The sequence below is a fragment of the Dasypus novemcinctus genome, chromosome 6 (genome assembly GCF_030445035.2).
Source record: "Dasypus novemcinctus isolate mDasNov1 chromosome 6, mDasNov1.1.hap2, whole genome shotgun sequence".
Taxonomy (NCBI): Eukaryota; Metazoa; Chordata; class Mammalia; order Cingulata; family Dasypodidae; genus Dasypus; species Dasypus novemcinctus.
This window is the reverse complement of record NC_080678.1, coordinates 1,273,334-1,300,766: the sequence shown is the minus strand read 5'-3', so window position 1 is coordinate 1,300,766 and position 27,433 is coordinate 1,273,334. Positions and strand designations below refer to the sequence as shown.

General features: G+C 42.4%; 1 long non-coding RNA gene across 1 annotated transcript in view; it reads left to right on the top strand.

The window, feature by feature from the left end:
• Positions 1-1,546: 1,546 nt before the first annotated feature.
• LOC111767373 (uncharacterized) overlaps positions 1,547-27,433 on the top strand; it is a 111,655-nt gene continuing 85,768 nt past the window's right edge. The window contains exons 1-3 of the long non-coding RNA XR_009186027.2: positions 1,547-4,904; positions 10,819-10,914; positions 11,490-11,644. This is a non-coding gene — a long non-coding RNA (uncharacterized lncRNA). The remainder of the gene's footprint in view (positions 4,905-10,818; positions 10,915-11,489; positions 11,645-27,433) is intronic.

Here is a 27,433-nt window from a genome sequence, read left to right as displayed (position 1 = left end):
CATCCCACTGGGTCCCAAGTTCTAAGAGCTCTATCTCATGGAGCCTCGTGTGCTCAGAAAGAAGCCTGTCTACACCTGCCTCCATGGAAATGCCCTCAGTGCGAAGCTACTTCCCAGATGCTCCATGGAGACAGGGACATAGTGCAGGCTTCTAGCTTTGCAGAGACCCACCAGACACTGACACTGTGCTCTGGTGTGTTGTGGGATAAAGCAGATATATAATTACGTTGGTGTCCTTCTGAAGCAGGATTTTCAGTATGGGAGAAAGGAGGTACAGATGTAAGACCAAAGAGGGTAAGTACTAACCCTGTATTCCTGACTTAGAATTGGAATTTCATATAAACCCATGGTATATTTTCTCTAAAAGAAAAATAAAAGGAACATTTCTAATTCTATCCACTGAAAAGGTCTAGAAATAATGAATAACCTGGCAGGAAAAATCAAGCCCCATTGACCAGATTTTGGTCTCTAACTACCATTTCTCCCTAAAAGGAACCAAAATACTTTGGTAAATTAGCTGGTTCTAGATCTGAACTAAAATATGAAAGGATCCTGGAACATATTATACCAGAAGCAAGGAAGCTAACCATGATAATGGATAATGAGAATCTCATCGAAAGGATCCAGAAACCAAATATATTTAAATCCAGAAATTTATAAGTATGTATATATATATTAAAATCTCATTGGACACCTTGTGTGGCTCCAAGGGGAAAAATTCATTTTTTAATGGAGGCAAGAAGAGAACTATATGATATAACTAGGATACTGAAAGAGAAGCATTACCAGCCGAGAATTTCTTATCCAGCAAAATTGTCCTTCAAATATAAAGATGAGTTTAAAATATTCACAAATAAACAAAAACTAAGAGAGGCCTCTAAAAAAATTTTTTTTTAAAAGGAGGGGAGCAGATGTGGCTCAAGCAGTTGGTAACTGCCTCCCACACAGGAGGTCCCAGGTTCAGTTCCCAGTAGACTTATTACTAGAGTAGTAATGGAAAAACTTGCTATATTGATATAAAAATAGTTTACCAGAGGTTCTCAGGGGAGGAGGAGGGAAGAATAGGAGGAACAGAGGGCATTTTAGGACATTGGAACTGTGCTGCATGATATTGCAATGATAGATACAGGTTATTATACACTTTGTCAAAACCCATAAAACTGTACAGTGCAAAGTATAAACCAAAATGTAAACTATAGGCCATGATGTGTAGCAATGCTTCAATATTTGTTCATCAGCTGTAACAAATGTGCCACACTAATGTAAAATGCTATTAATAGGGGGAAATGTGGGAGGGGTAGGAGGTGGGGTATATGTGAATCCCCTATACTTTTCTGTTATCTAAAACTTCTCTAAACATTAAATTTTATTATATGAAAAAAATGGAAGAGGTAGAGGAACATGTTAATTGACCCTACAGGGATACAGTTATCAAAATCTAGACTACAGGTGACTCTGTGGGTTAAATGACTGGTTTCTTCAATAAATTGCAAGATAAAAACATATAGTAAGAACATACAAAATAAGAGACATGACAACCAATTGCAAAATTTGAACTTTATTCATATCTTTGAAAAACTATAAAAAAGCAAAAAAAGATAATAGGGGAAATTTGAATACTGAGTTATATTAAATAATTAATATTATTAAGTGTGATTATTCTATTTTTGTGTTGTCTTAAAAAGAGTACTTTTTAGAGAAGTATACTTAACAATTTATGGATGAAAAGACATATCAGGAATTTGATTCAAAATAATCTAGAGTAGTGGAACAGCAAAGTAAAGACAAAACAAGGTTGAGGATGAGGTGTGACAGCTTGAAGTTCTTTTATGAATCCCCAAAACAAGAAGATTTTGTTTCTAACTAATCCATTCCTGTGGGTGTGAGATTCTTTTGATTGGATTACATCAGTGACTCAGGTTCAGTCTCCTCCCTCTTGCTGGGTCTTATATAAACAGAGACACAGAGAGCCACAGTAAAGGGAGCTCTGCCACTGGATCCTGACTGCAGGACACCCACGTGGGTGTCATGGGAAGATCCTCTGCCCTGTCTCCATGGAAAGGAGCCTCACACTGGCACCCAGCCCTAGGGAGTCTGTAGGAGCATCTGAGTAGTTCCCATTAAAGACAATCACAGATGCCCTCCCTCAACCAGAGCTACTGACCAGCTTTCCTTCCTCCCTCAAAAAATAGAGGAAAGGGTGTGAACACATAAGGACAAACAAAAGCAGATTATAATTTCTATAGGGGAAGAAAAACAAAACAGGGTGGCTGCCTCTGGCTCTCAGAATCAGCCAAGCCCTACCACCCTAGGATGGCTAAGGCAACTGGGGGCCATGATCAGCAGGGGGCCAGGTTGCTCATTCAAACCCCCAAATGTACCCTCCACCACTGGGGGAGGGGCCACTGCTGCTGGGGCAGAGAAAAATACAGTCTTCAGAGCTATTTCCTCCCCTTCTAAAGCTGCCCAAGGTTTGGATAAAAAGGGGATTGGGCCCAGAAAGACTCTACAACCACAGGGAGCAGTCACATCCAAGACCAAAGAGAGTGCTACTTGGATCCAGATGTGTCAGGGATGTGGGGCCCATACTCCCTTCAGGCCTGCAGAGTATGTCAGAGAACCAGGCTGGGAAGAACTCCAGGAAAGTCCAGGGTAGGATATGAGGCCAGGAGACAAGAAAAGCTCCTCCAACTTGGCATCAAAATGGAGCAAGTTCAAAGAAACAAAACTTTGATATATATAATAGCTGCTCCTGGCCATCTCATGACAGTGGGCCTCTGCCTACTCAGGGTTGGCCCAATCAAGTATTACTTCTTGATTATAATTTAGTTCACACAAATATATCTACCTAATGTAAGGGAAGGCACTTGTCCCAATGAGTCCTGTTTCCTGCTGTGCCTGTGTGTGTGTCTGATACTCTCTTTTATATCCTACAACTGCCCACTGCTCCATGCTTTAGGCTAAAAGTAAAGCTCTCAGCCCCAATGCACTTGCACACAATTTTTTCAAGTAAAAATTGGGGAGTGGGGTAATGAGCTTAGGAGGGTGGCTCCTTAGGGGCCTCAGGGTACCTGGGCAACTAGACCCAATTCAGACATTCAACTCGAGTGCTAACTCCATTCTTACTAGTAGCTTTCTAGTCTCTTCTTTCCAGAACTCTTTATTCCATCGCCCTCACCCCAAACTCTCTCAAATTTTTCTCTTCACAAAATCTAAGCCCTTCTTTCCTCCCTGCCTTGTACCTGGGCTTGCGGTTTGAAAGAAGCATTGCAGTCCCAGAAACTCCAGGGTGGGATCAGAAACACTCAAAGGCTTCTCCTTGCCCCATTACTGACTTTTCTTTCTCTCTTTTGGATTCTTGTACCCTCTCCTCTGTGCTTCACTCCAAAATTCAGTTCCTCTTCCTCCTTCGTGACTCTCCACCTGATGGATGCAGAAAGACCTGAAGATCACTTGAGGGCAGAAAGAGTAAAGGCATTACTAACACTGTAAGGAGGAAGATGGTGATACGATAGAGATTAAAATTGTCCTTTCTGCTTCCACAAGTTTAGAGCACTTTTCTAGAAAAGTGGCTCCTGTGTTAGGTGAGGAATGGGTTGTTGGTTGCTTTGGGGAGGGCAACATCCCTTGCTCTGCCTGGGTCCATGTAAATGCATTGAAACGGTAGTGCCAAACTTTCCGTTTGCGCTCCACATTTTCAAACTCCGTTGCAGTCAGGAAGGATGGGAGGACTAATTTTGGCCGATGTTTCACTTCCAAACGAAAGTGTATATAACCAATGTTCAATCTTAATATGCTCCAAACGGAGCAGCTGTAAGACGGCGCCAGCACCAGCCTACGACTCTGGGTAGCTGTGCGGCGCACCACCCTTACTGCACCGGATGGGAGCAAGAAATGAACTTCTGTCCATCCACTGACATGGGGTTTCTTTTTAAGGTGGCATAACCTAACCAAATGAGGTGAGCGGTGTGATCGCCCCAGCTTGGGCCTGGGGGCACAAACAAAACCACTCGGGGAAGGCGGGGAAGGCGGCACACAGACTCGCTTCCCTCAGCTGGCACAAACAGGGGATGAGACTGCTGCAGCTTGGTGCAGCGGGGACCGTGCAGGGCCGAGTCCTGGAGAGGAGACCGCAGGGCGGGCGGCGAGCCACGCACGCACAGGGTGGAAGCCCAGGGGCGCGCGAAAAAGGAGCAGGGCTGAAATCGGAGATCCCGGGTTCACCCCGGGACATTTCAGGGACTTGGAGGGCGCGCTCCGCGCCACGGGCACGTGCCCGTGAGGGCTCACACGGCTCTTCAGGGAACGCGCCTAGAGGCCTTGCCTGGTAGGGCTGAGCAGTCGCCCTCCAGACGTCTGCTTCTGCCCACGAAGCCGACGACTCCGCTGGAACAGAAGAAAAAGCACTACCTCGGTCCGCCGGGCAGCCTCGGCTTGCTCCGCCGCGCGCTTTCGGGGACTCCCAGCTCTCTCCAGAGTTCCCTCTACTCGGGTGTATTCGTGGCCTTCCGTCTATTCTCGGCTCTCTCCGCCACGCTCCGTCTACTCTCGTCAGTCCCCGCCTCACTCACTCGGAAATTTCGCCGTTCTCTCTGGAATGCTTCAGCACTCTACCTGGAACTCCGTCCAGCCTCGGCTCCCTCCGCCGCCTTTGGTCTACTCTCTGCTGGTCCCACGCACTCTCTCTGGAACCCCTCCGCTCTCCCCGCTGAGTTCTCTCCGGTTCGGCTCTCTCCGCTGCCGTCCGTCTACTCTCGGCTGTCTCCGTCGCCACTTCTCCGGAACCCCTCGGCTCTCTCCGGGGCGCACGTCCTCTCTCCCCAACTCGTAGCGTTCCTGCGTTCTGTCGCGCTTTGTCCCTGTCCCGCTGTGTCTCTCTGGCGGCGTCTCCACCACCTCTTTTGGTCAGTAGTCTGGGTGCTTTCTCTTTCTTCACGATGGTCTCGGCTTGTGTCGGTGGATTTTTCCAAAACCTGGCGAACAGTTTGTTTTTGTACTTTGATCTTGGCCAGTATACTGGGTAAAAAGATGGTGCATCCTTTTACATATCTGAGGCTTTTGCAATTCTAATTTTTAAACTTCATGAGTTTCTTTTGGGGTGTTTTGCGAGTTTTTTCGTTTGGTTTTGTTTTTGCTTGTGGGAGCGCTGGCTTGTGCGCTCTCTTGCTCTCACTCGATATTTGGAAGGAGGAGGAAATATAATTAAAAACAAATCTTCTCCCAACAAAACTCTCCACAAAGGTAGAGGAGAGGAAAAAAAATTATTATTGAATAAGCATTAAACCAAAATATGCTGCATCGCAGACGATCTGAAGAGGTTGCAAAAAAGAGCTCATCCTTTTCAGGTGGCTAAGTGAATACATTCATTCCATGCACAGTCTCAAGATGTTAAGGAGGTAGGTTTACAGTTTGGAACCAAGAGCTAATCTTTTCCCAGGAAACTGAGATAGGGGCACTATCTTCTTCCTGTTACATTTCAAAAGGACAAAGGGAGTGCTTACAGTTACTAGTTTTCCAAAGAAAATTTAACTTAAGAGATGGGAGGGAGAAGGACATCTCTTCACTTACGTTCAGCAACAAAGATTAAGCCTTTTCTAGTTTTAAAAATTTTGGCCTTACCAGATAGCTAGGTAGATGGTTTTATATGTGTATGGTTTTATCACCTATCTTTATCTGAATGAAATAAGCCCTTTGTGATATGAGTTGCAACTATTGCCCCCATTTTTTCGTATCTTTTTTGACATTACTTATGGTAAATACTTTTGTCATGAAGATTTGATTAATGATTCTTTTCAAAAATGGTTTCTGGATACCAGTAAAATTCACATTTCTTCTACTTGCAAAATAAATGCACACCCTCCCAAGGTACCCAAAGATCTCATCCTATGAAGCCATGGCTCAAAGTCTAGAGTCTCGTCATCTATACCAAATCTAAGTGCAGATGACGCTCTTTGGATGCAGTTCCTCCAGTGTACATTCTCTTAATCTGAAGACCTGTGAACTAAGGAGACACTTTACCTGTCCCCCTCCCTCAGACACATGCTCAACATAGGAATAGAATAAACACAATACATACTCCCATTTAGAGGAGGGAGGAGCAATGGGAGGCACATAGCCATTGCTGGTCCATAACAACTCTGAAGTCTAGCTGGGCACATGCCATCAGTTCCTTGAATAGGATTAGTGTCCAATGATTCCGGGAATTATTTTCAACACTCTTGATTCTGCCCTCTGAAGCATACTGGTTTCGTAACTAAATAGCTTCTTCAGTCTGAGGCAGGTTAGTATAGAAAAAAGGGAAGGCAAATCATAGCTGGTACATGGGAGAGAACATGGCCATGAGATCCTGCCTGGAAACCCCCTATTGCAAAGCCAGAAAAACCCTGCCTACACCCTGGCCAGAGGTCCCATTTGGAACTCTTTCCAGAGTAAAGGGGAAGCCCCAGATACCTCCAAACAGGGGTCCCCACTGGCCCCCTGAGAGCTAACAGGTGGGGAAACTAATCAGAACAGCAAACAGCTGGGGCCTCTCCCCAACATTAGGAAGGGGGAGGAGGGATGGTCTTAAAAGACCTAGCCTGGGGCCCCATGTGTGTGTCTTACCCTGTGTCATGCCCGCAAACTATGTCTTGGGTTGTGTGCTTATCTCATTTCTAGTTTTCTTGTTTCTTAATAAACTATTTACTCTCTTGCCTACCCAATGGCATGTCCTTAATTTCTTTTATGTGACATAGCCAAGAATGTCCTTAATTTCTTTTTTGTGACATAGCCAAGAACTTAAGCCCAGAACACTTGTTCTGCTAGCAAGTCTACTTCTTGCCGAGAGTACTCTTTTCAGGTTGAACTGTATCTAAACCTTTTATTTCAAATTTATTTCATTCCTTTTAAAGCTTGAGGATTTCTGATGTGTTAAATACCATTAGATAAAAGTCATGTTACTGAGCAAAGGCAAGTATATTCTAAGATATACTGGAAAAGTAAGAAAAATGGAATCTACACAGTGATTCAGTAATCATAATCATTTCTTAATTCTTAACTCTCAGTCACAGCCACAGTCATATTTCCTTTTAGAGCAGGTCCCTCTGCTTTGAACAGAGATTCCAGGTGCTATGGGAACAATGCCTCTAAGATTTTCAAAAGCCCTTTGGTCTAGTGAAGAGTATTTACAAGGCACATCCTCCCCACCCCCCGTGCCTCTTTATTTATTTATTTATTTTTAATTCATTTTTTAAAAAATATTACATTAAAAAAATATGAGGTCCCACACCCCCCCCACCCCACCACTCGCCCCACAGCAACACTCTCCCCCGTCATCATGACACATCCATTGCATTTGGTGCATACATCTCTAAGCATCGCTGTACCTCGTGGTCAATGGTCCACATCATAGCCCACACTCTCCCACGTTCCATCCAGTGAGCCATGGGAGGATCTACAATGTCTGGTAATTGTCCCTGCAGCACCACCCAGGACAACTCCAAGTCCTGAAAACACCTCCACATCTCATCTCTTCCTCCCATTCCCCACACCCAGCAGCCACCATGGCCACTTTTTCCACACCAACGCCACATTTTCTTTGATTACTAACCACAATAGTTCATGAATAGAATATCAGGAAGTCCACTCTAATCCTTACTCTATTCCTCCATCCTGTGGACCTTGGATTGGTTGTGTCCATTCCACATCTATGTCACATTTATAAGTGTCTCAAGAAAGGGTCTTACGCAACACCTTTAGCCTGAGGCCTGAATTTACTCTGAGGCCACATTTTGCTAGACACACTTTGAATTTGACCTTTAACTTAAGGTCATTTTTTACTTTGAGAGTTTTTTGCTGCCTAGTGAAGCAGGGAATAAGGAACAGTTTTAATTTCAAATTTAGCTAGTCCCTCTAGATTTTGCTTGAAAATTAAACAATTTTTTTTTCTACCTTATGGTATGTGACTGCCAGCTATGGTTTGCCTATCAGCTAGAAACCCTTCCCCTGCTGCTCTCCGTGACACTGGGGCTACGTAGCCAGCTGGCACGATGTTTGGCTTTGCCACTAAAGGGCTCTGGAGAGAGAGCTCAAGGCTGAGCAGAAAAAAGGGGCTTCCCTCTTCCCTCTGTTGTGCTATTTACTGTGCAGATGGCCATTGGCTTTGGGGATGGGGGAAGAGGGCGGGGGGGGGGGGGGGGAGGACAGGAATGGCATCATTCATATGCAGTGGTCCTCATGGCACATAGAAGCCTACACCTCCCGGCAAGTTTCATTTCCACCACAAAGGTAGCAAGCCATGTAGTTCTCTCTCAAGAGGCTTTCCATCAAGTTGTTCTGTTAGCAAAGAGGCAGGAAGCACATTCCTGTGCAGCCATGCCGCAGGTCTGAGTCCACAGCCTTTGGGGCAGAAGCCATTTTTGGCAGTTGCTACCATTGTACACTTTAGAGTTCTCTGTTGTCAAAAGACAAGTTGGAGTTGAGTTTGCAGATTACAGCATTTTATTCAGAACACCAAATTTTTGTTTGGCAACAGAAGCTGGAACACTTGCCAGAATGGAAGTTGCTTTGGGCTTCTAGGGATGGCACATAATTTTTATAGACAGAAAAAGGAAGTTAGCTTGACTCCTATTGATTGGACGAGGGTTTGGCCGTCTTATAGGGGCAGGTGGCTTCATTTTGTATTGGGTGAAACATGATCTAGGGGATTGACTGGCTGTCTGGGTCAACTGCCTTGGTAGGGATTTCAAATTTCAAAAGATAAAGAGGAAGTAGTGCATGGGGTTTGGGGCTGAGGGATTCCCCAGGGTTTTCACTATATAATTCTATCATGTTTATACCTTTTAGTAGTTAATCACCTTTCCTAGTTAACAGTTCCTTTTGTTAAATTTTCCTAGTTCAAATTACTGGTGTGGTTTATGTTTTCTGAGTGCACCCTGATAGAAAAAGTGACTAAAAGAAACTCCTTGGCCTGAAAATCTCCTTGGTCAAATCCACATAACTGCAGACAGTAGCTGCCAAACTTTTTACCGCTAGAGATCACAGGTCATTTTTTCTCAAGCCTCCAATTTCCTAATTGTCCTTCAGGGTCCCATTAAAGATCACTCAAGGCCCTTCAGCCTTTGCTTGCCACCTGGTCCTAAAGCCAATTCACATGTTTTAGGATTTACTAAAGAAATACCGCATTTATAGGTTCCAAATTCTGTTTCAATTGTCTATTACTATGAAACTACCATACAACTTAATAGCTTTTAACAATGATTTGTTATTATCTCTCAAAACTCTGTAAGAGGAGTGGGTTCAGGCAGATTGCTCTTGTTCAGCATCCCCGATGCAGTTGCAGTCAGATATCTAGGTCTGTGGTTGGAATAAAATCAACTGGGCTGGACTTCCAAGATGAAAGGCAGTTACTGCTGGCTCTGAGCGGGGGCTCAGCCAGTCCTGCCACCTTGAGCAGCAGCAGAGTGTAAACTTCTGATGTGGCAGTACAGGGCTCTACGAACCAGAAGTAGAAGGGGTCAGGCCAGCTAGGGACCATTTCCAAAACTGGCACTGTGACATTTGTACTGCACCCTACTGGTCAGGCAGTCACAGTGTCTACTAAATTTCAAGGGTATAGAAAAGTGGACTCTGTCTCTTGATGGGCAAGTTTACATCACAGGAAAGCACATAGGAGGGCAATATTATTACCATAATTGGAAAATGCAATCTGCACACTCATTATAGGCCCCATTTAAAATAATAACAATATATAAAATGCTTAGGAACAAACCTAACCAAAATATGTGCAAGATCCAAATGTAGAAAAATGCTCTCAAGGGTGGGAAAAAAAGCAGCAGCTATGGGTATATGGGTGGCCCAAGGTAGCCATGCTTCTGAAACAAAAAGCAGATGTACCACTTCTTATAGCCAGTTTTCTCTTTTTCCAGAATAACCAACCATAAATTAACAAATATGTTTTAGCTCCCTAAATTATATTTGAGCACTTACTAACCCTCCAATATATTGCAATATAACCTTGATGTGTGTTAAACTTTGGAATAACCAGAGGCAAATATCTGTAACTTCCTGAACTGTAGCACAGATGCCTTTGCTGTGTTTCTTTGATGCTGGTGCTGTTTTGTAAACTACATCATCTTTACCTTATAACTGAACAGAAACAAAACAACTAGTAACTGGCCTCCACTTATATCTGCTTACCTTATTTTGCATCACTGAAGTCTTATAACACCTATACCTCCTGTTTATTAATGAAATAACCAAGCCAGTTTTAATCAGTTAGCGTGCCTGACATGTGCAATATCCTAAACCTTAAACTTCAAGTAAGCTAAGCACATTGTCAATCTGCACATACTCAGAAATTAGATGATCACTAACCCTGTCATAGCAAACCACTCACTCCTGCTCAGACATCACTTCCTAGTCATCTGAGTCTGTAGGATGCCCATCTGCCATGTTCCTCATATTGCACTGTTACCTTCCCCTCAGCTGTCACAACTTCCTTTTTGTTCAATCCCATAGAAACCCCAAGCAACTTCCAACTCTGGAATCAGAATTTAAGACTACCCTCCGGTCTGCACAGGGCTAGCCTTTGCTAAATAAACTCTTGTCAAAATCCTGCTGTCACTTAATTGACTCTCTGGTATACGTCAGGCAAGGACTCACTTTTGAGTTGCAGTACCAGTGCTGGATCCTTTCTTTGCCTTAACCACATCTCATCACCAACACTTAGCCTTTGGTGTACCCGGAACTTTTGGCTGACATCAGAAAACCTCAGAGGCTTCTTCCTTCGCTCACTTACCTTCTTTTGTTTCTCTTCTTGTTTCCCACTTCCTCCCACAGCTTCCCCCACCTACCCCCAGCTTCAGCCTTCTCCTCCCCTACAGTTCCCTTCCAAGCAGTGGAGAATGCGCTGAGGGTCGCTTGAGAACAAAGAGGGTAAGAGGGGACGGCTGGGTGGAGGGTGGTGGGAGCGAAAGCTCACTGGACCATCTGCCATCCCCTGAGGCTGCACTTGGCTTTGGAATTCTGAAAAGCAGGATATTAGCTACAATCAGTGGTCCTACATGGGACAGAGAGGGTTTGTTTGCTGGAGTTCCTTTTAGTTACCCTTTCTGAGGAAGGAGATTTCTTGTTGAAGATGCCGAATGCTTTCATACTGGGGGAGTGGGGAGTTGTAAGGATCCAGTCATCTGGTTTGCAGGTCAGTGTCCACGACTGATTTTCCTCTTGGTGAGTATAGCAGATAATGCACAATGGCTCGCTTAACATCCGGCCCAATGTCTTATAGCAGGCCTTTCTTCATTAGATAAGCTTGAAAGCTAAAAGCTCTTTCTGATGTGGTTGGCTATATGATGGCCTCTGAAAATATCAGATCTGAATCCCTGGAATATGTATGCTTTGCCTCATATGGAAAAAAAGACTTTGCAGGTGTGATTAAGGGTATCGAGATGAGGCGATCATCCTGGGTTGCCCAGGTGACCCTAAATTCATTGATATGCTTCCTTCTCTAGGAGAGGAAGAGGAAGAATCGACACACACAGAAGGCCAGGTGACCACAGAGGCAGAGGCTGGAGTGACTTGCCACAAGCCAAGAGTGCCAGCAGCCACCAGAAGCTGGGAAAGCTGCAGAGGGAGCGTCTCCCGCCAACATCTGGCCTCCAGAGCTGTGAGAGAACAGTTTTCTGTTGTTTTAAGCTGGCGGCTTGAGGGCAGTTTGCTGGCTGGGGTTCCCTATCATTGCCTTTGACTTGACTAGGTTGAGTTTCTTTCTTAGTTTTCTTTCTCCCCAAAGCAGAGTTGAGATAAGAGATGATATAAGGTAGTGTGTTTGGGAAGTGACCCCAGAAAGTATGAATGAGGAAGTAGGAAAAGGGAGACAAGAAAGGAGGAAGAGCCCGTAAAAAGTGTGCTACTGAGCTGGTAGCCATTGTGGGCAAGTTCAGTCCTGCTGGGTACTCTAAGGCACGGGTGGTACCTCAGAACCAGTCCTGTAAAGGAAGCCCTTAGCTCCCTGACCTCCCCTGAGAATGGGCTGGCACAAGGTGAATGCTTCGGCTGGGGCTCCATCCACAAAAACAGAACTGTCTTCACAGCCATAGCTGAAGTCAGAGGGGTGAGTGAGGGGCACCAAAAGATCTACTACACCTCACTCTTGGCTGTGTTCAGTCATTCAAATCCCACATTAACTCCCCTCTTACTCTGACTATTGAAGGTAGAGGCTGGCAGCAATAATAGAACTTAAAATAGAATGGTAAATGGAACTAGTTACAGTTCCTGCTGCTTGGGTGGAGGCTGTAGCCAATATTCATCCCATGTCCCCCACCCCTTCCTTCACCTTTGGTCACCATCTCAGTAGTCTGGGTTGCTTACCTGATTAGGTAACCCAGACCTTGATCCCTGAAAGATCTGAGGCCTTGATTGCCTTGCCATTGTCCAGCTAGGGCTACTGTGATTGTATCATCACTGGGAACAAAAGGGGGCACCATGAACCCTTCTAATTTCAGACTTTGCTCTCTGCTCCTCACTGTGTAACAGCACCCCTATCTTTTCTTGATAATCAGGGTCAGTTATTCCCTATAACATAGGAGCTCCTTTCTTTGCCTGTCTGTCCATGGTGAGACACCTAAGTGACCAGGCAGAAGAGCCAGCTTTAGGTCCAGTAGAACCAAGATCTATAATCCAACAGGATAGTTTCAGAAATGACCATTTCTGTGAGTGGGTGCCTAGAAATGATGCTAAGGGAGGCCTCTTCTACCTCTTGATTCCTGGACCCCTGTATTCTAGCTATTGTGAGCAAGCACAATGTGCTGTCTATTGATTTCACATTTAAACTGCATCCTGGAGGACATTTATCTAATCCAGCAAGTGTCTTCCCCATGCTGACATCTTATTTGGCTTTTAACAGGCCATTCCAACATTCTATTAAGCTGGCTGCTTCCAGATGATCTTAGAAATAGCAGATCCTATGGTTACAGGCCTACTGTCATAGTTCCTTCAAAATAAAATGCTCTCTAGGGCAAAGGTGATGTTATGCAGGATCACATGTCAATAAATCAGGCACCCAGGGCATTTGTTCTGTCTGCCTTTCCTTGCTCCCGGCTGCCTGGATCTCTCCACCACAAGTCACGGTGCCTGTTAGGTGTCTTTCTTTAAAGGGATCTGTGTCGGGATTCCAGCAACTATTCTCTCCCCTTATCTTTTCAGGCATAAAGACAATAACAGTACCCCTCTAATACTATCCCAAAGTGCTGTACCATTCCTTCTGATGTCTTTAACCCTGTAAATGCCCTTAAGGTTCTTTGATTGGTGGAGTGAAACAAACTTTCATTCCTGAAAAGTCTGGGACAATAGTAATCCTTGTTAAATGTGTCATTGTAATTTTCCATTGATGTTACTCCCAGGGCATGGTAGTTGTTGGAGATTCAATCACATCTTCCACAAAAACATGTTCAAGTCTTAATCTGCATTCATGTCCATGTAAACCCATTTGTAAATAGGACCTTTGAAGACTCTATTATTAGTTAAGATATGGACTCACTTGTAAATAGGGTCTTTGAAGCTCTTATTTAGATGAGACCAAATTGAATCAGCAGGACTTAATCCATGTGGTTGGAGTCCTTACAAGATAGAGGAAGTTAGGACACAGTCATTCAGAGAAAGCCACAGAAGGAAACTAAGGAAACACATCAAAATGTGTTGGAGGTAGAGGTGCAAGCCAGGGGCCGCAAGTATTGCAGCAAGCCAGCACCAGAATGCTATAATCTCCAGGAGAAAGTGTGGCCTGTCAAGAATCTGATTTTGGGCTTCTAGCCTCCAAAGCCATGAGACAATGAAGTCCTCGTGTTTAAACCAACCAGTTTGTGGTATTTGTTGTAATAACTCTGACAAACTGAATCAATAGTACTAAAACATTCTAAAGGATCTCCTGTATTCCAGACATGCTCTTCCTTACCTCCGTTGTATAGGAGCAGTCCAATTTCCCCCTGGTAATCAAGATCAATCACCCCAGCAAGTACAGGAACTCCATTCTTTGCCTATTGATTCAGAGGCATGAGGAGACCAAAGTGGCTGGGTAGCAGTCTTAAATTTCAGTTCAGTGGAATCTTTGTTTTGTCTCCTGGTCAAAGTATTCCTCCCTTTGGAACTAAGACCTCTAGACAGCACAGCATAATGTGGTCAGAGCAGGAAGCAAAATGTTTGCTAGTGGTTCACTAAGGGTTATAGTGTCACTCCCATTTCTACCCCTTGATTCCTGGACCCATGAATCCTGGCTATGGGAGAACCAGCAACATAGAGTGGATGCTGATTTAGAGCATACACAGCGTCCTGGAGAACATTGCCCCAGCTCTGCAAGGTATTGCCACCTGGTTGGTGCCCTGATTGAGTCTTCAAAAGACTATTCCACCATTCTACCAATCCAACCTCTTCAGCATGATGGGGAACATGGAAAGACCAGGGGATTCCATAAGCATGAAATTGCTGTGCTTTATTTACTATGAAGTGAGTTCCTTGGTCAGAAACAATGCTGTGTGGAATACCATGTGGATAAGACATTCATTAAGACCACAGATGGTAGTTTTGGCATTATATGCATGTAAGGCACATCCCTAACCAGGGTGTCTATTCCAGTGAGAACAAATCACTGCCACTTCCATGATGGAAGTGGTCCAAGGTAATCAACCTGCCACCAGGGAGCCAGCTGATCACCTCAGTGAATAGTACCATATTGGGACTGAGCGGGGGTCTCTGCTGCTGGAAGATTGGGTACTCAGCAGTGGCTGCAGCCAAGTCAGCCTTGTCAAGGGGAAGTCAATGTTGCTGAGCCCATGCATAATCTCCATCCCTACCAACTTGGCCACTTTGTTCATGAGCCCACTGGGCAATGACAGGATGGCTGGGGAAAGACACTGAATGGTATCCACAGATGCTTGAATATTTTAAATCTTCCTCTTCTAAAGTCTCTCTTTGGTGAAAATTTACATGGAACACAAATATCTTCATGCTTTTTGCCCATTCAAAGAATTCTATCCAAGTACCTCTTCCCCAGATATCCTTGCTACCAATCATGTGCCTTCCAACCCTCTGACCATCCAGCCAAACCATTGACCACAGCCCACGAATCTGTATGCAATATGGCCATGTCTCCTTCCAAGCAAAATGAATAACCAGGTATACTGTTCAAAATTCTGCCTACTGGGGTATTTCTCTTCATCATGTCCTCCAGGGTTTTGTGCTATTTTCTTAGTCTCTTTTTAAAAAAATAACACTTTTTAAATTAAAGTTAATAGATCACATAGAATATTACATTAAAAAAATATGAGGTTCCCATATAACCCACACTCCACTCCCCCACCTCCATCAATTTTATAAATTGTGTTTTTTTGAATATACATACATCACAAAAAAGGTTACATTATAAAAAACATAAGAGTTTTCCATATACTCCCTATCCCCCTACCCCACTCCTCCCACACCAACAACCTCCCCCATCATTGTGTCACACTTATCGAACTCTGGCAAACACATTTCGGAACACCGGTGCACCACATGGATAATAGTTTACTCTGTAGTTCACACTCTCTCTTGTACATTCAGTGGGTTATGGGAGGATATATAATGTCCAGCATTTGACCCTGCAATATCATTTAGGACAATTCCAAAGTCCCGGAAATGCTCCCTCATCACATCTCTTCTTCCCACTTCCTGCCCTCAACAACTACTGTCTTTTTTAAAGAAACAGTCTTAGGTTTATTGATCCTCTTTATTTCTTTAGTATCTGCCTTTTTATTTTCCTTGGTACTGTTCAAATTTAATTTGATGTTCTTTTTCTAACTTCCTGCATCCTATACTTAAATAATTGATTTTAATCTCTTCTTCTTTTCTAAAATATGCAATTAAAACTATAAATAGGGACTGGATGTGGCTCAAGTGGTTGGGTGCCTGCCTCCCACATGGGAGGTCCCTGGTTTCGTTCCTGGTGCCTCCTAAAAGAAAAAAACAAATAATAAGTAAAACAAACAAACAAACAAAAAACAGCTCATGGCAGCTGATGTGGCTCAGTGGTTGAGCACCGGCTTCTCACATACAAGGTCCCAGGTTCAATCCCCAGCCCCTGGTTCCTTAAAAAAAAAAAAAGACTATAAATATCTAAGTATGACTTAGCTTGCATTCTATGATTTTCATATATAGTATTTTTATTATATTGTTAATTTTTTTACTTCCAGTATGATTTATTGTTTGCTCCATGGTTTATTTAGAAGTGTATGACTTAATAACCAAATATTTAGGTTGGTACAAGAGGAGTTGTGGTTTCAGACTGGTTATAAATTATTATAACTAGGCTCAAACACATCTTTATTAATAAAAATAGGAACCATTAAAATCAACACATTTTTGCCAACAAGAAATAGGTTAGTTTATTCCTGTAGTGTAAAAATCTGTGCTTCAGGATTCGACGAACTCTTGGAAAGCATGTTTTGCATACTGCTGGTTGTGGAAGCACTTGCCCGGCAAAAAGTTGTTGAGATGCTTGAAGAACTGGTAGTCTGTTGGTGAGAGATCAGGTGACTATAGCAGATGAGGCAAAACTTTGTAGCCCAACTTGTTCAAATTTTGAAGTGTTGGTTGTGCAACATGTGGTCGGGTATTGTTGTGGAAAAGAATTGAGCCCTTTCTGTTGACCAATGCTGACTGCAGGCATTGCAGTTTTTGGTGCATCTCATCGATTTGCTGACTATACTTCTCAGATATAATGGTTTTGCCAAGGTTAAAAGCTATAGTGGATCAGACTAGCAGCAGACCACCAAACAGTGACTATGACCTTTTTTTGGTGTAAGTGTGGCTTTGGGAAGTGCTTTGGAGCCTCTTCTCAGTCCAACCACTGAGCTGGTCATCACCAGTTGTTGTATAAAATCCACTTTTCATCACACATCACAATCCAATTGAGAAATAGTTCGTTGTATAGAATAAGAGAAGACAACACTTCAAAATGACGATTTTAAAAAATTTTCAGTCAGCTCATGAAGCACCCACTTATTGAGCTTTTTCACCTTTCCAATTTGCTTCAAATGCTGAATGACCATAATATGGTCAATGTTGAGTTCTTTGGCAGCTTTCTTGTGTAGTTGCAAGAGGATCAGCTTCGATGATTGCTCTCAGTTGGTCGTTGTCAACTTCCAATGGCCGGCCACTATGCTCCTCATCTTCAAGACTCTAGTCTCGGTTGCAAAACTTCTTGAACCACTGCTGAACTGTATTTTCGTTAGCAGTTCCTGGCCAAATGCACTGTTGATGTTTTGAGTTGTCTCCACTGCTTTATGACCCATTTTGAACTCAAGAAAATTGCTCAAATTTTCTTTTTTTCTCACATCATTGTCATAGTTTAAAATAAATATAAAATAAAAAGCAAGGAATGCCATCAGAAAAAAAAAAAAGTAAAACTAGGAGTGTACATTAAAATGATGTGTAACATAACCACATTTATTTAAGAAAGTATTCCAAAATCAAACGGCAAATTTCAACAATGCAAAATCGCAATTACTTTTGCACCAACCTAATATATCCCTATATATGGGATTTTTAATTAGTGTTGTGTTATTGATTCAAGGTTTAATTCCACTGTAGTCAGAGAACCTAGTGTCTCTGATTTCCGTTATTTGAAATGTGTTGAGCTCTCCCTCCTTCACCACTGCCACCTCCTTCTGCCATTCCTGGTGCTGCTTGTGTGCTAGGACAGTGTGGACCTGGTACCTCTTTTGTGAAGCGGCAGCTGAGACTTTGACTCTTGCCATGGATGATGAAAAACGCAAGGAAGGGTCAAGACTGAGAACAATGATCATATTAATTTGAAGGTTGCAGGGCAGGATGGTTCTGTGGTGCAGTTTAAAAGGCATTCGCCACTTAGTAAACTAATGACAGCCTATTGTGAAAGACAGGGTTTGTCAAGGAGGCAGATCAGATTCCAATTTGATGGGCAGCCAATCAATGAAACAGACATACCTGCACAGTTGGAAATGGAGGCTGAAGATACAATTGATGTGTTCTAGCAGCAGATAGGCAGAGTCTATTGAAAAGGAAACCTGCTATTTTACTCCAGAACTCTGCTCCTACAGAACAAGAAAACATTCTCAATGAGAAAAACCACAGTTTGGTTCCACTGCATCCTGACTACTACAGTATAGTTTTCTCTATTCTTCTATTTTATCCTACCCTGTTCCTTTATTGTATAATACATAAAGTAACTGTAGTATGTGCAGAGCATATTGCTTTTTTTTTCTTAACTAAATGGCCAATGGTATGTTTTGATAAACATCAAATGGACATGGGATGGGGAAATACTGGTTCTGTGAAAATACCCTTTTTCTCCAATAGTGGCATGCTCATTCAGCTCTTATCTTTAAAGATTTATTTTATTTATTTCTCCCTGCCCCTTCCTTGTTTGCATTTGCTGTGTTCTGGTCTTCTCTTTCTAGGAGGCACCAGGAACTGAACCCAGGGACCTCCCATGTGGGAGGGAGGTGACTAATCTTCTGAGCCATCTCCGCTCCCTGCTTTGTTGGGTCTCTCATTATGTTTCCTCCCTGTCTCTTGTTTGCATCATCTCACTACATCATCTTGTTGCATCCCCTCACCACTCCAGCCCATTGCATCAGCTCGCAGACTTGTTTTTGTCTCCGGGAGGCACTGGGAACCAAACACAGATTGCCCATGTGGTAGGGGGTAGAGCAGTCACCTGAGCCGCATCCACTTCCCCAGCTCTTATCTTTATATTCCAGTAAGTTATTTTGCTCTCACTGCTTAACAAAAAACAACAACATAAAAAATTCTTGCATACCTTGTTCGATTGGAGAATTTTAATGTTTTTCATTTATCATTATAAAACCAAGGACAATTTTATAACTTTTTTATATGTAGCTGTTACATGTAGGGCAATCTATCTTTAATAGAAATAAATTACTCTAAAAGAAATGAATCCTAGATAGTTTTCCCTTCATGTTGAGCATCTTGTTGTTTAGATAAACTTCTTATTTCAAATGAAAAAAAAATGTGTTTGGACTTGCTTTATAGCTCAGCATATGACAAAATATGGGGAATGTTCCATGTACTGTATATTTGAAAGGAATTCATACTCTTCAGTTGTTGAATGTAGCATTCTATATATGTCAGTTGGATCGAGTTTGTTAATCAGATTCTGGGAGCCATGTAATTTGGGAACCCATTGCAAAATGAAAATGGATGACCCCTTGATATTAAGACTTTCAAGATGGTGAATGAAGTACATTAAACCAAGAGCTGGGCCCTTCTGAGTGTGGGGCCCTGTGCAGCTGCACAGGTCTCACATCCATGAAGCCAGCCCAGTCTTGAAGGCACTGGGTGGTGGTGGAACTGGTCCTTATCTATGAGGAGAGGGATTGGGCAGTAAGCCAAAGCTACCTGCTCATAGGTCTCTCTGGCTCCCCCACAAAGCTCAGGCTGCATCAGGTACTCCACCGGGTTTGGCGGCCTTACCTTAAATTCAAGCCTGAATATGATTGGCAGACAGACCAGCAGCCATCTGGAGGAGTGTGAGTGGCTGGGAGCCTTCTTGGCCCTGGGCTTTGTAGAGGGAAGTCCTGTTCTCCTCAGAACATCTGTGGCTTCTCCTCATAAAGCCTCAGCCTCACCTAGGTTGTCAAGTGCAGCAGGCCTGAGAACTAACTCTGGAATGGAGTAGGGGCTGCATTTTTGTTGGCCACCTGGGAATAATGGGGTTGCTAGGCTTTTAGATGGAGTCTGATTCCCAGAGGTTTCAAATAAAGGCCTTTAGAACTCAGAGAAGGCTTCCACAGGTTCCTGCCTCAGTCCCACCACCCTAGGACCTTCCCTGCCCAAAGCCATGGCCTTAAAGTGACAGGCTTAGGCATAACCAACTTCTGAGGAGGACTTAGTCTTCAGGTTCCTCATGGTGTTATTTTTGAAAAAACATATGCATATACATGCACACACACATATGGTAAAACGGAAGTGTCCTGTAATAGGGGACAGGTAAAATCAATTGCAGTAACTCATAAGATGATATATTGGGAAACATTAATTAATATTGATACAGTGGTAGAATAAATTATTTATAATTTTCAAAATTATATTGCAAAACAAAAAGTACATTTACATAGTTATTATGACACCCAATTTTCATGTATCTTAAAAAAGGAACATTGAAGAATAATTTAAAAAAACTAAAACAACCTCCCTTCTCTCAGCAATACAGATCAGTCAGAGCAAGGGATGTTTTCCTAAAGACCTTGCAAAATTTAGACTAATGTTACTCAATACCAGCATTTACATTACATAGGGAAGGTAGATTCCTAGAAAGCATGTGTCTACAACCACTGTAGAAAAATTTTTTATTTAATGTTTCCTTTTCCTTTATCATAATTACCTACTAAATTAACTGCACAGTGTATTATAGTGATTGTTTCAATTCCTTCCCAGACTTTTAGAATATCTAATTTTATATCTAAGTCTTTTAAATTAGTTTCAGGAATATTTTTTAGCACTCACTAATTTCACCCACTTAATTAACATGTGGATGACTGTTATAGGATTTAAAACAAACTTTTAAATTACAAAGAACAGGCCATCACATCCTCAGGAAGCCATTCAAAGCATGGTTCATTCATAGGATACTGACAATTGATTGAGGTAACTTTTGTTTACTATCTAAAGTGTCAAATCTATTTTTCATTTGCAAACAGTTCACAGGTCACTGTGCAAGCTTTAAAATTATATGATTCAGGAAATGGATGTGGCTCAAGCAATTGGGTGCCCACCTACCACATGGGTGGTTCCGGGTTTGGTTCCCTGTGGCTCCTAAACAAGACAAGCAAGACAGCAAGCTGATGAGACAGGCTTGTGTGGCAAGCTGAAGTAATGAGATGACACAACAAAGAGACACAAAGAGGAAACACGATGAGAGACATAATGAGCAGGGTGTGGAGGTAGCTAAAGTGATTGGGCACCTCCCTCTTACATGAGTGGCCCAGGTTCTGTTCCTGGTGCCTCCTAAAAAGAAGATGAGCACACAGTGAACAGACACAGAGAGCAGACAGCAAGTGCAAACAAGAGGCAGGAGAAATAAATAAATTTTTAAAATCTTTTTTAAAAAGTATATTATTCCTGATACTTAAAATAAAGTGTTTATCGGATTATTTAATATTTGTAATGAATTATTTAATATTTTATAATGCAAAGTTCAAATACATGTAAAATATGACTTCCTTGTATGATACAATCTGTCTGTATATATAAATATGGATATGAATGCATGAGAAAAGGTCGAGAAGCATATAAACTGGACTGGTTAACTCAGCAGGGGTTGTTCCTCGGGGATTGTGGGAAAAGTGACATTAATCTTATCTGTTAAGTCTTTTTCTTACAAGAATACATTATTGAATTAAACTAATTTTTAAAAAATGCACTCAGACATCACAAGTATACATTTAGTATTTCCATTAGGATGGGTAGGCAACTAATCTGAGTCTTAATCCTTATGGGATTCTAGATAAGTCAATTCCACTTTCTGGTCCTTACTCTATCTTGAACACAGCTACTATATTTTTCATCCTTCTGAGCTCAGTACAAATTAAACAGAGAACTTCTGGCACTTAAAAGGTGCTCAGAGGTTAACTCTAATCATTGCATGGAAGGTGTGCTAAGGACCCAGAGAGAGGAAATAAGTGTTTCTTAAGGTCACCCAATAATAACTGAGTGTGATCTTCCCAACTCTTCCCCTCAGGGTCATCCTTCTCAGTGAATCCACACGTCTACAACCTCCTAGTGTGAAGAGCTCATACTAGCAGAGGTAGGTAGACCCTGAGCCCAGGCACCATCAGCACAGGAACAATAATTCCTGGGAAAGAACATGAAAGCCCACTACCCGATGGCCAAGCTATCTTCTTGATCCATGTGACTTCATTTTCTCCTTCATAGAATATGACCCTGAGACCTACTTATCCAATGCACATGGCCTGAATTGGAACTTCTGATATTTCAGTGTTGAGCCTCCTTTCCTTGGCTCTGAGGACTTCATATCCATGGGGTACAGACAAGGGGTTGCTTTCTTGGTCTGTATATTATTAGTGGTGGACTTAGGGGTGAGACCCACATATTCAGATGTGGATTACTGTTTCCATTTTTATGGATGAGAAGTCTAAGGCCAACCAAGAGAGGGGATGACATCCCCTGTCCTAGAGGGCTGACTTTCAGGTATCAACTCCCCTACCCCAGCTCCTGTCAATTGTCCTGGATTTAAAGAATCACACGTTTCATACTGTATTTAACAGATCCCAAGTTTCATTACAAGAACTGTTTAACAGTGGAGTCCACAATCTGGGGTTCTGAGAGAAGGCGGCTAGGAATTTCAGAGTCTGAGGGAAGAGAGGCTGGAGAGGTTGATTTACACAACACAGTAAATGAGGAGCAGGAGCAGGGAAGATGCAGGAATTTGAACAGAGCAGTTCATACTTTAGAAAAAGAGAGGACCAGAGGTAGGAACAGTGGTGGCAGTGGGGAACTCTGAGATAACCATGTAGTAGACTCCTTGTCAAGTTTGTGGCAGTCACCAGGGAAGGAAAACTAATTCAAGTCAGCTTTCCGAAAAATAAATTAGTAAAGATTTGAGAGATGATAGCTAAATATGATAAATAGGTAGATGATTGATAGACATATGATAGCCATTTAGCTAGCTAGATGGATAGATGGATTTTGGGAGTTCCTGGGCAAGTCAGTACCAGACACTAGGAGTGTAAACTTGCACGACTTCAGAATATATGCACCCTATGGCCCAATAATTCTATTCGAATATAGATACTAGAGAAGTTTTTCCAATTGTCGAATATGATCTATTGATGGCTCACAAAATCATTTTGGTAGATGAGAGCAAGCATCTTTTTAATGGAATAAAAGAGTTGCCACGTTAGTGGCTTCTGCTTGTTAAAGTAGCTTAAAGTAAAAAAGCGATATGGTGATAGCTCAACCGTACATGCTTTAGTTCGCATCTGTGAAAATACAAATGCGACTTTATAACTGAAATACCATTGTCCCAGTGGGACAAAAAACCTGGACCTAAAGCAAAACGTGCTCGTGCGGTTTCCTGCTGGTGGGCGCGGGGGGCGGTGGGAAATGTAGTCTTACGCGCACTGGACCCTGGGAGCAGGTCGCCGGATTTTCCTCTGCGCAGGCGTAGCACCGCCTACTCCTCATCCGCTTCCTGCGAGAAGTTCTGGATCCGGCCTTGCTCCCTCCCTGCACTGCGCCCCGAGCTGTGGACGTGGGCGCTGTGTCCCTCTAGGGTACAGCCGGGGTGGGAGTGGAGGTCTGCGGCTCTAGGATCTGAGGGCGGGTAGCCGGTCCCAGCCGGCCGGAACCTGAGGTGCAGGTGTGAGGCACGTAGGGATCCGCGGCAGTATCTCGAACTTTGTTTTCAGCGATCGCCTTGTTGGAAGAAGGCGCGCTCTTAGAAGAGCCCGTCTGCGCTTCTTGGAGCACAAGAGCTGATTCCAGAAGTTCCGTGAATTGGGTTAGAAGGCAGCTGGTCTACAGACAGTCTGAGCATGGAAGCCTGAGGTCTGATCTCAGGTTCAAGCTCTGCCAGTGACGGATCCTGGGCAACGTGATTAACCTACTAGACGTTTAGTTTACTCATTTGTAACGTCAAGGTATTAATAACACCAGTGAAACGCTCCCAAGTCCCCAGAAAAATAATTATGAAGTATATGTGGACCGAATCTAATGTGGCAGGTGTCTTGGGGTTTCTTGTCTCTTCACCAATTGAAGTTTCGGATTTCCTTCTGCACTACCTAGCCTGTTTAGTAATCTGGGTTTGGCCTTATAAAGGGCTTATATACGTTTATAGAAACCCAAGTTTCCAGGGGACAGTAACTTCAAAGAGGGAGCTTAGTTGGGGCTCTGGATGATGATTCCATTTTCTTGGGAACAAAGAAGTCTGAAGGAGGAGGCGCCAGGAATAGAATCCCACCAGAAAACACTCCTCTGACCTGAAATTGCACACTAGCGCTTCAGAGCAGAGGCAGTTATTGATCCTGGTGTCCAGAGTGAACAAGGTTTGGGTGCTGTTAACTCATTTAGAAGCTGCTAAAGACTGCGTGGTATTGGAAGGTTTGGGCGACTTTCAGAAGAGAGGTGAGCTGGGGCAGAAAGGGATAGGCAAAAGTGGGCTGCATAGGAAATGTTATGTGATTGAAGGGGTCTTGGTCCAGGATTGGAGGGATAATCTGTCACACCTGAGAGAATCTGCCTTTAGTGCTCCCTCAAAACACCCCCACTCCTTCAGGCTTTCTTCATTGTTTCGAGAATCTTAGTTCGCCCATACTTTGTCACTAAATTTGGTATCTGGAGATAGGCTGGTGCAAAGAGTGGTAGTACAGGAAGGGTTTTCCAAGGTATTTCTGCCTAAGAAGAAAGAAAAAAATCATATTTGAAGAGATAAATGACTTGCCCAGGGTCTTATGATTTACAGATGTTAGGCTTCCTGACTTTTAGGCTAGTGTTATCCATTTTGTCACAATTAAGTCAAAACAAGTGTTCACTTGTTTGTTTTTCAGATCATTTTTGAGAAATGGCAGTCATCTTAGAACAAACATTGTTTTAAAAGATCTTGCCTTAAAGCATACTTAACGATGCTTTCTGTGGATTATGTGAGCTCAGGCCCATTTATAATACAAGTATCTCTCATCTAATGACGGTAATCTATTATGGAAAATCATAAATTCTGTAGGAAAATAATAGCCTTTTTTCCATTATTTAAAATGGGGGAAATGATAATCACATTTGTATTCCCAACCAATTTCTTAAAATGTAAATAAAACAGTAAAATGCCTATATGTAAGTAACAGACTCATATTATGATTTGAAATGCTTAAAACATGGTTTTCTGATCTCTAAACCGCTGCTGGAGTTAACATGGCAGTCATGTTAGTGGCAGCAGCCTTGGAGAGGTTCACCCATTTGCCCCTCACTGTGCTTTTCAAAACATCTTACGGGATTCTGAAATTCTGTTGAGTGTATTCAGCATCAAATTCAAGACTTTCTCCACATAATTTTGTTAAAAATGAGTTTTAAGGACTTAGATGTATCATTTAGTCTTCGTGTGTAAGGGGTTCAATGGATAACAGCTTTGGCTGGCCTCAGCTGGGCAGTTCTTAGGCTGGTATTGCCTGGTATCACAAGTGAGGCTGTGGTCGTCTGGTAGCTTGATTGGGACGTGTTGGCTTGAGATGGTGTCATTCACATATCTGGAGGTTTGGTCTGGCTGCTGGCTAGGCCAGAAGTCTCTAGTAGGCTTTACCTCGGAATTCTTCACATGGTGACAGCATTCCAAGAAGACATGTTCCAGTGGGCAAGTACTTTTCAAACCTATGTTCAGATCACATTACTGATATCCCATGGGCCAGGACAAATCGCATGGCAAAGCCCAGGCTCATTGTGGGAGGAAATTGTATGGCAACATGGATATAGGAAGGCATAGATTACTGTTACTGTCACAATCTACAATAAATGAGGTTGACGACACTTTTCCTATATAATTGTGGACCAAATACTTTGTGTTGAAACTTGCACACTTTCTGTGAAGTTTAGGTATTTAAAAACGAGGGTTTTTTTTGGTGGAAAAACTAATACGGAGTTGTGCGTGGTATGCCTGTATTAATAGGAAAGCAGTTAAACTGGTTTTTAAAAACATCAATGTTAGTGAAGGCATAATATTTATTACTTTGTTGTACTGTAAACTCTTCAAGCAACCATCTTTAAAATTTTAAATTATTTCTTAGCAGGAGGCATTAGTTGTTAAACCATAGGAAGTGAATGTTTTCCTTAACCCGATCATAAATTTTATGACTGATCACGACTTAATGAGCTTGTGGATGCTCCTTTAATGAAATCTTTCCTGCTACTTCTCAAGGCTTAAAGGGCTGTTCTGCTACAGGGAGATTTTCCTTTTTCTTTTCCAGCTAATGTGTAGAGACCTTTTCACAGGACAGTGAAGGAGCTGTAAGCCAGGCCAGTCCTCTCGTGTTACTCCATTACATTTGCCTTCTCTTCCAGCTTTACTTTCAGAGTTCTTTACATGTTTCCAAGATCAATAGAAAATGAATAAATCTCAGGTGAGTAGTTTATTTTTTCCTCAGTTTGCTTTATATTGCATTTTACAAACTTTATGAGAGTCTGTAAATTAAAATGAAAAGGTGAAATAGGTAGAAATCAGCATTAGGGAAATACTCATAAACCAGATGAAGTTGGCATGTGGATTTAGGCAGGTCATATGATCTTAGAATTATCTAAGTTGAGTGCAAATTGGTCTCTGATCTTTCTGATGACATGGCAAAAGGACAGATACTCTTGACCCTAAGGAAAGACGATGCTAAATTCTCATAAACATAAAGACTTATTGGCACTAAGCTTGGAAACAGTGTCTTTGTTGGGCATATAGATGATGTAGTGGACTGTTTCATTAACAGCCCTGAAATACTTTTAGTGTTCTTCAGTGGAAATGGTTCCTGGTGCTAAATAAGTTTTTTCTGGAATTGCTAAATACTGTGGTCCTGGACTGCTTTATTGAAAGTCCTACTTGATACAGGGATAAAACCTAGAATATCTGCAGGATTGAATAGACTACAAGCCCTTAAAATAACTCTATAAAATTTTCTCAGCTACTCTCTGTTTTCAGGTTGTGCAGCAGACAGTTCAAGTTATATTTTCTGGTAAATATTTCCACCGTTCATTTGCATTTTAAACCACTTTAGATCTTAGCATAAAAAAATGTAGTCTTATCTCTTCTAAAGTTCACAAAAACCTAAATTAGTTGAATCGAGTGACTATTCTCTATTCTTTCTCTTATCTGATTCTTCTAAAATATTTGAAGTTACTGACCATGACCTTGTGAAATTCTTCTCTTTTAGTTTCTACTGCTACCTTTCTGATGATTTCTTCTCTGTTTTCCCAGATTTTTCTTTCTTTGACAGCTCAGCCAAGTTTTCCATTCTTGGCCCCATTCTTCTCACTCTGTAGTTCTCCATGATTGGATTCAGTGCTCTGTGATGTGACCGTCTCAACCTTTAGAACATCTTCCCAACCTTTAGATCAACTACCTTTTGACTACTTCTTTGTCGCTATACAAAAGGCATCTCAAGTTTAACAGATCCAAAGTGAAAACTGCATCCTTTTCTCTTCTTTTCCATATGGTATTAGTTCCATCCACCCAGTTACCCAAACCACAAAAATGGGATTTCTCCTTAAATCCTCCTTCTTTAATTCTGCTCTAAATCATATCTGGTCTCAATATTTTTGCTTCTTTGTTATTTTGACTTTATTCTAATACCTGCATGCAGTGCTAATAAATGGGAGAAGACATTGGTGCTCACAAATAACAGTAACATTTTTTTTTTAATTGGAAATGTCATTT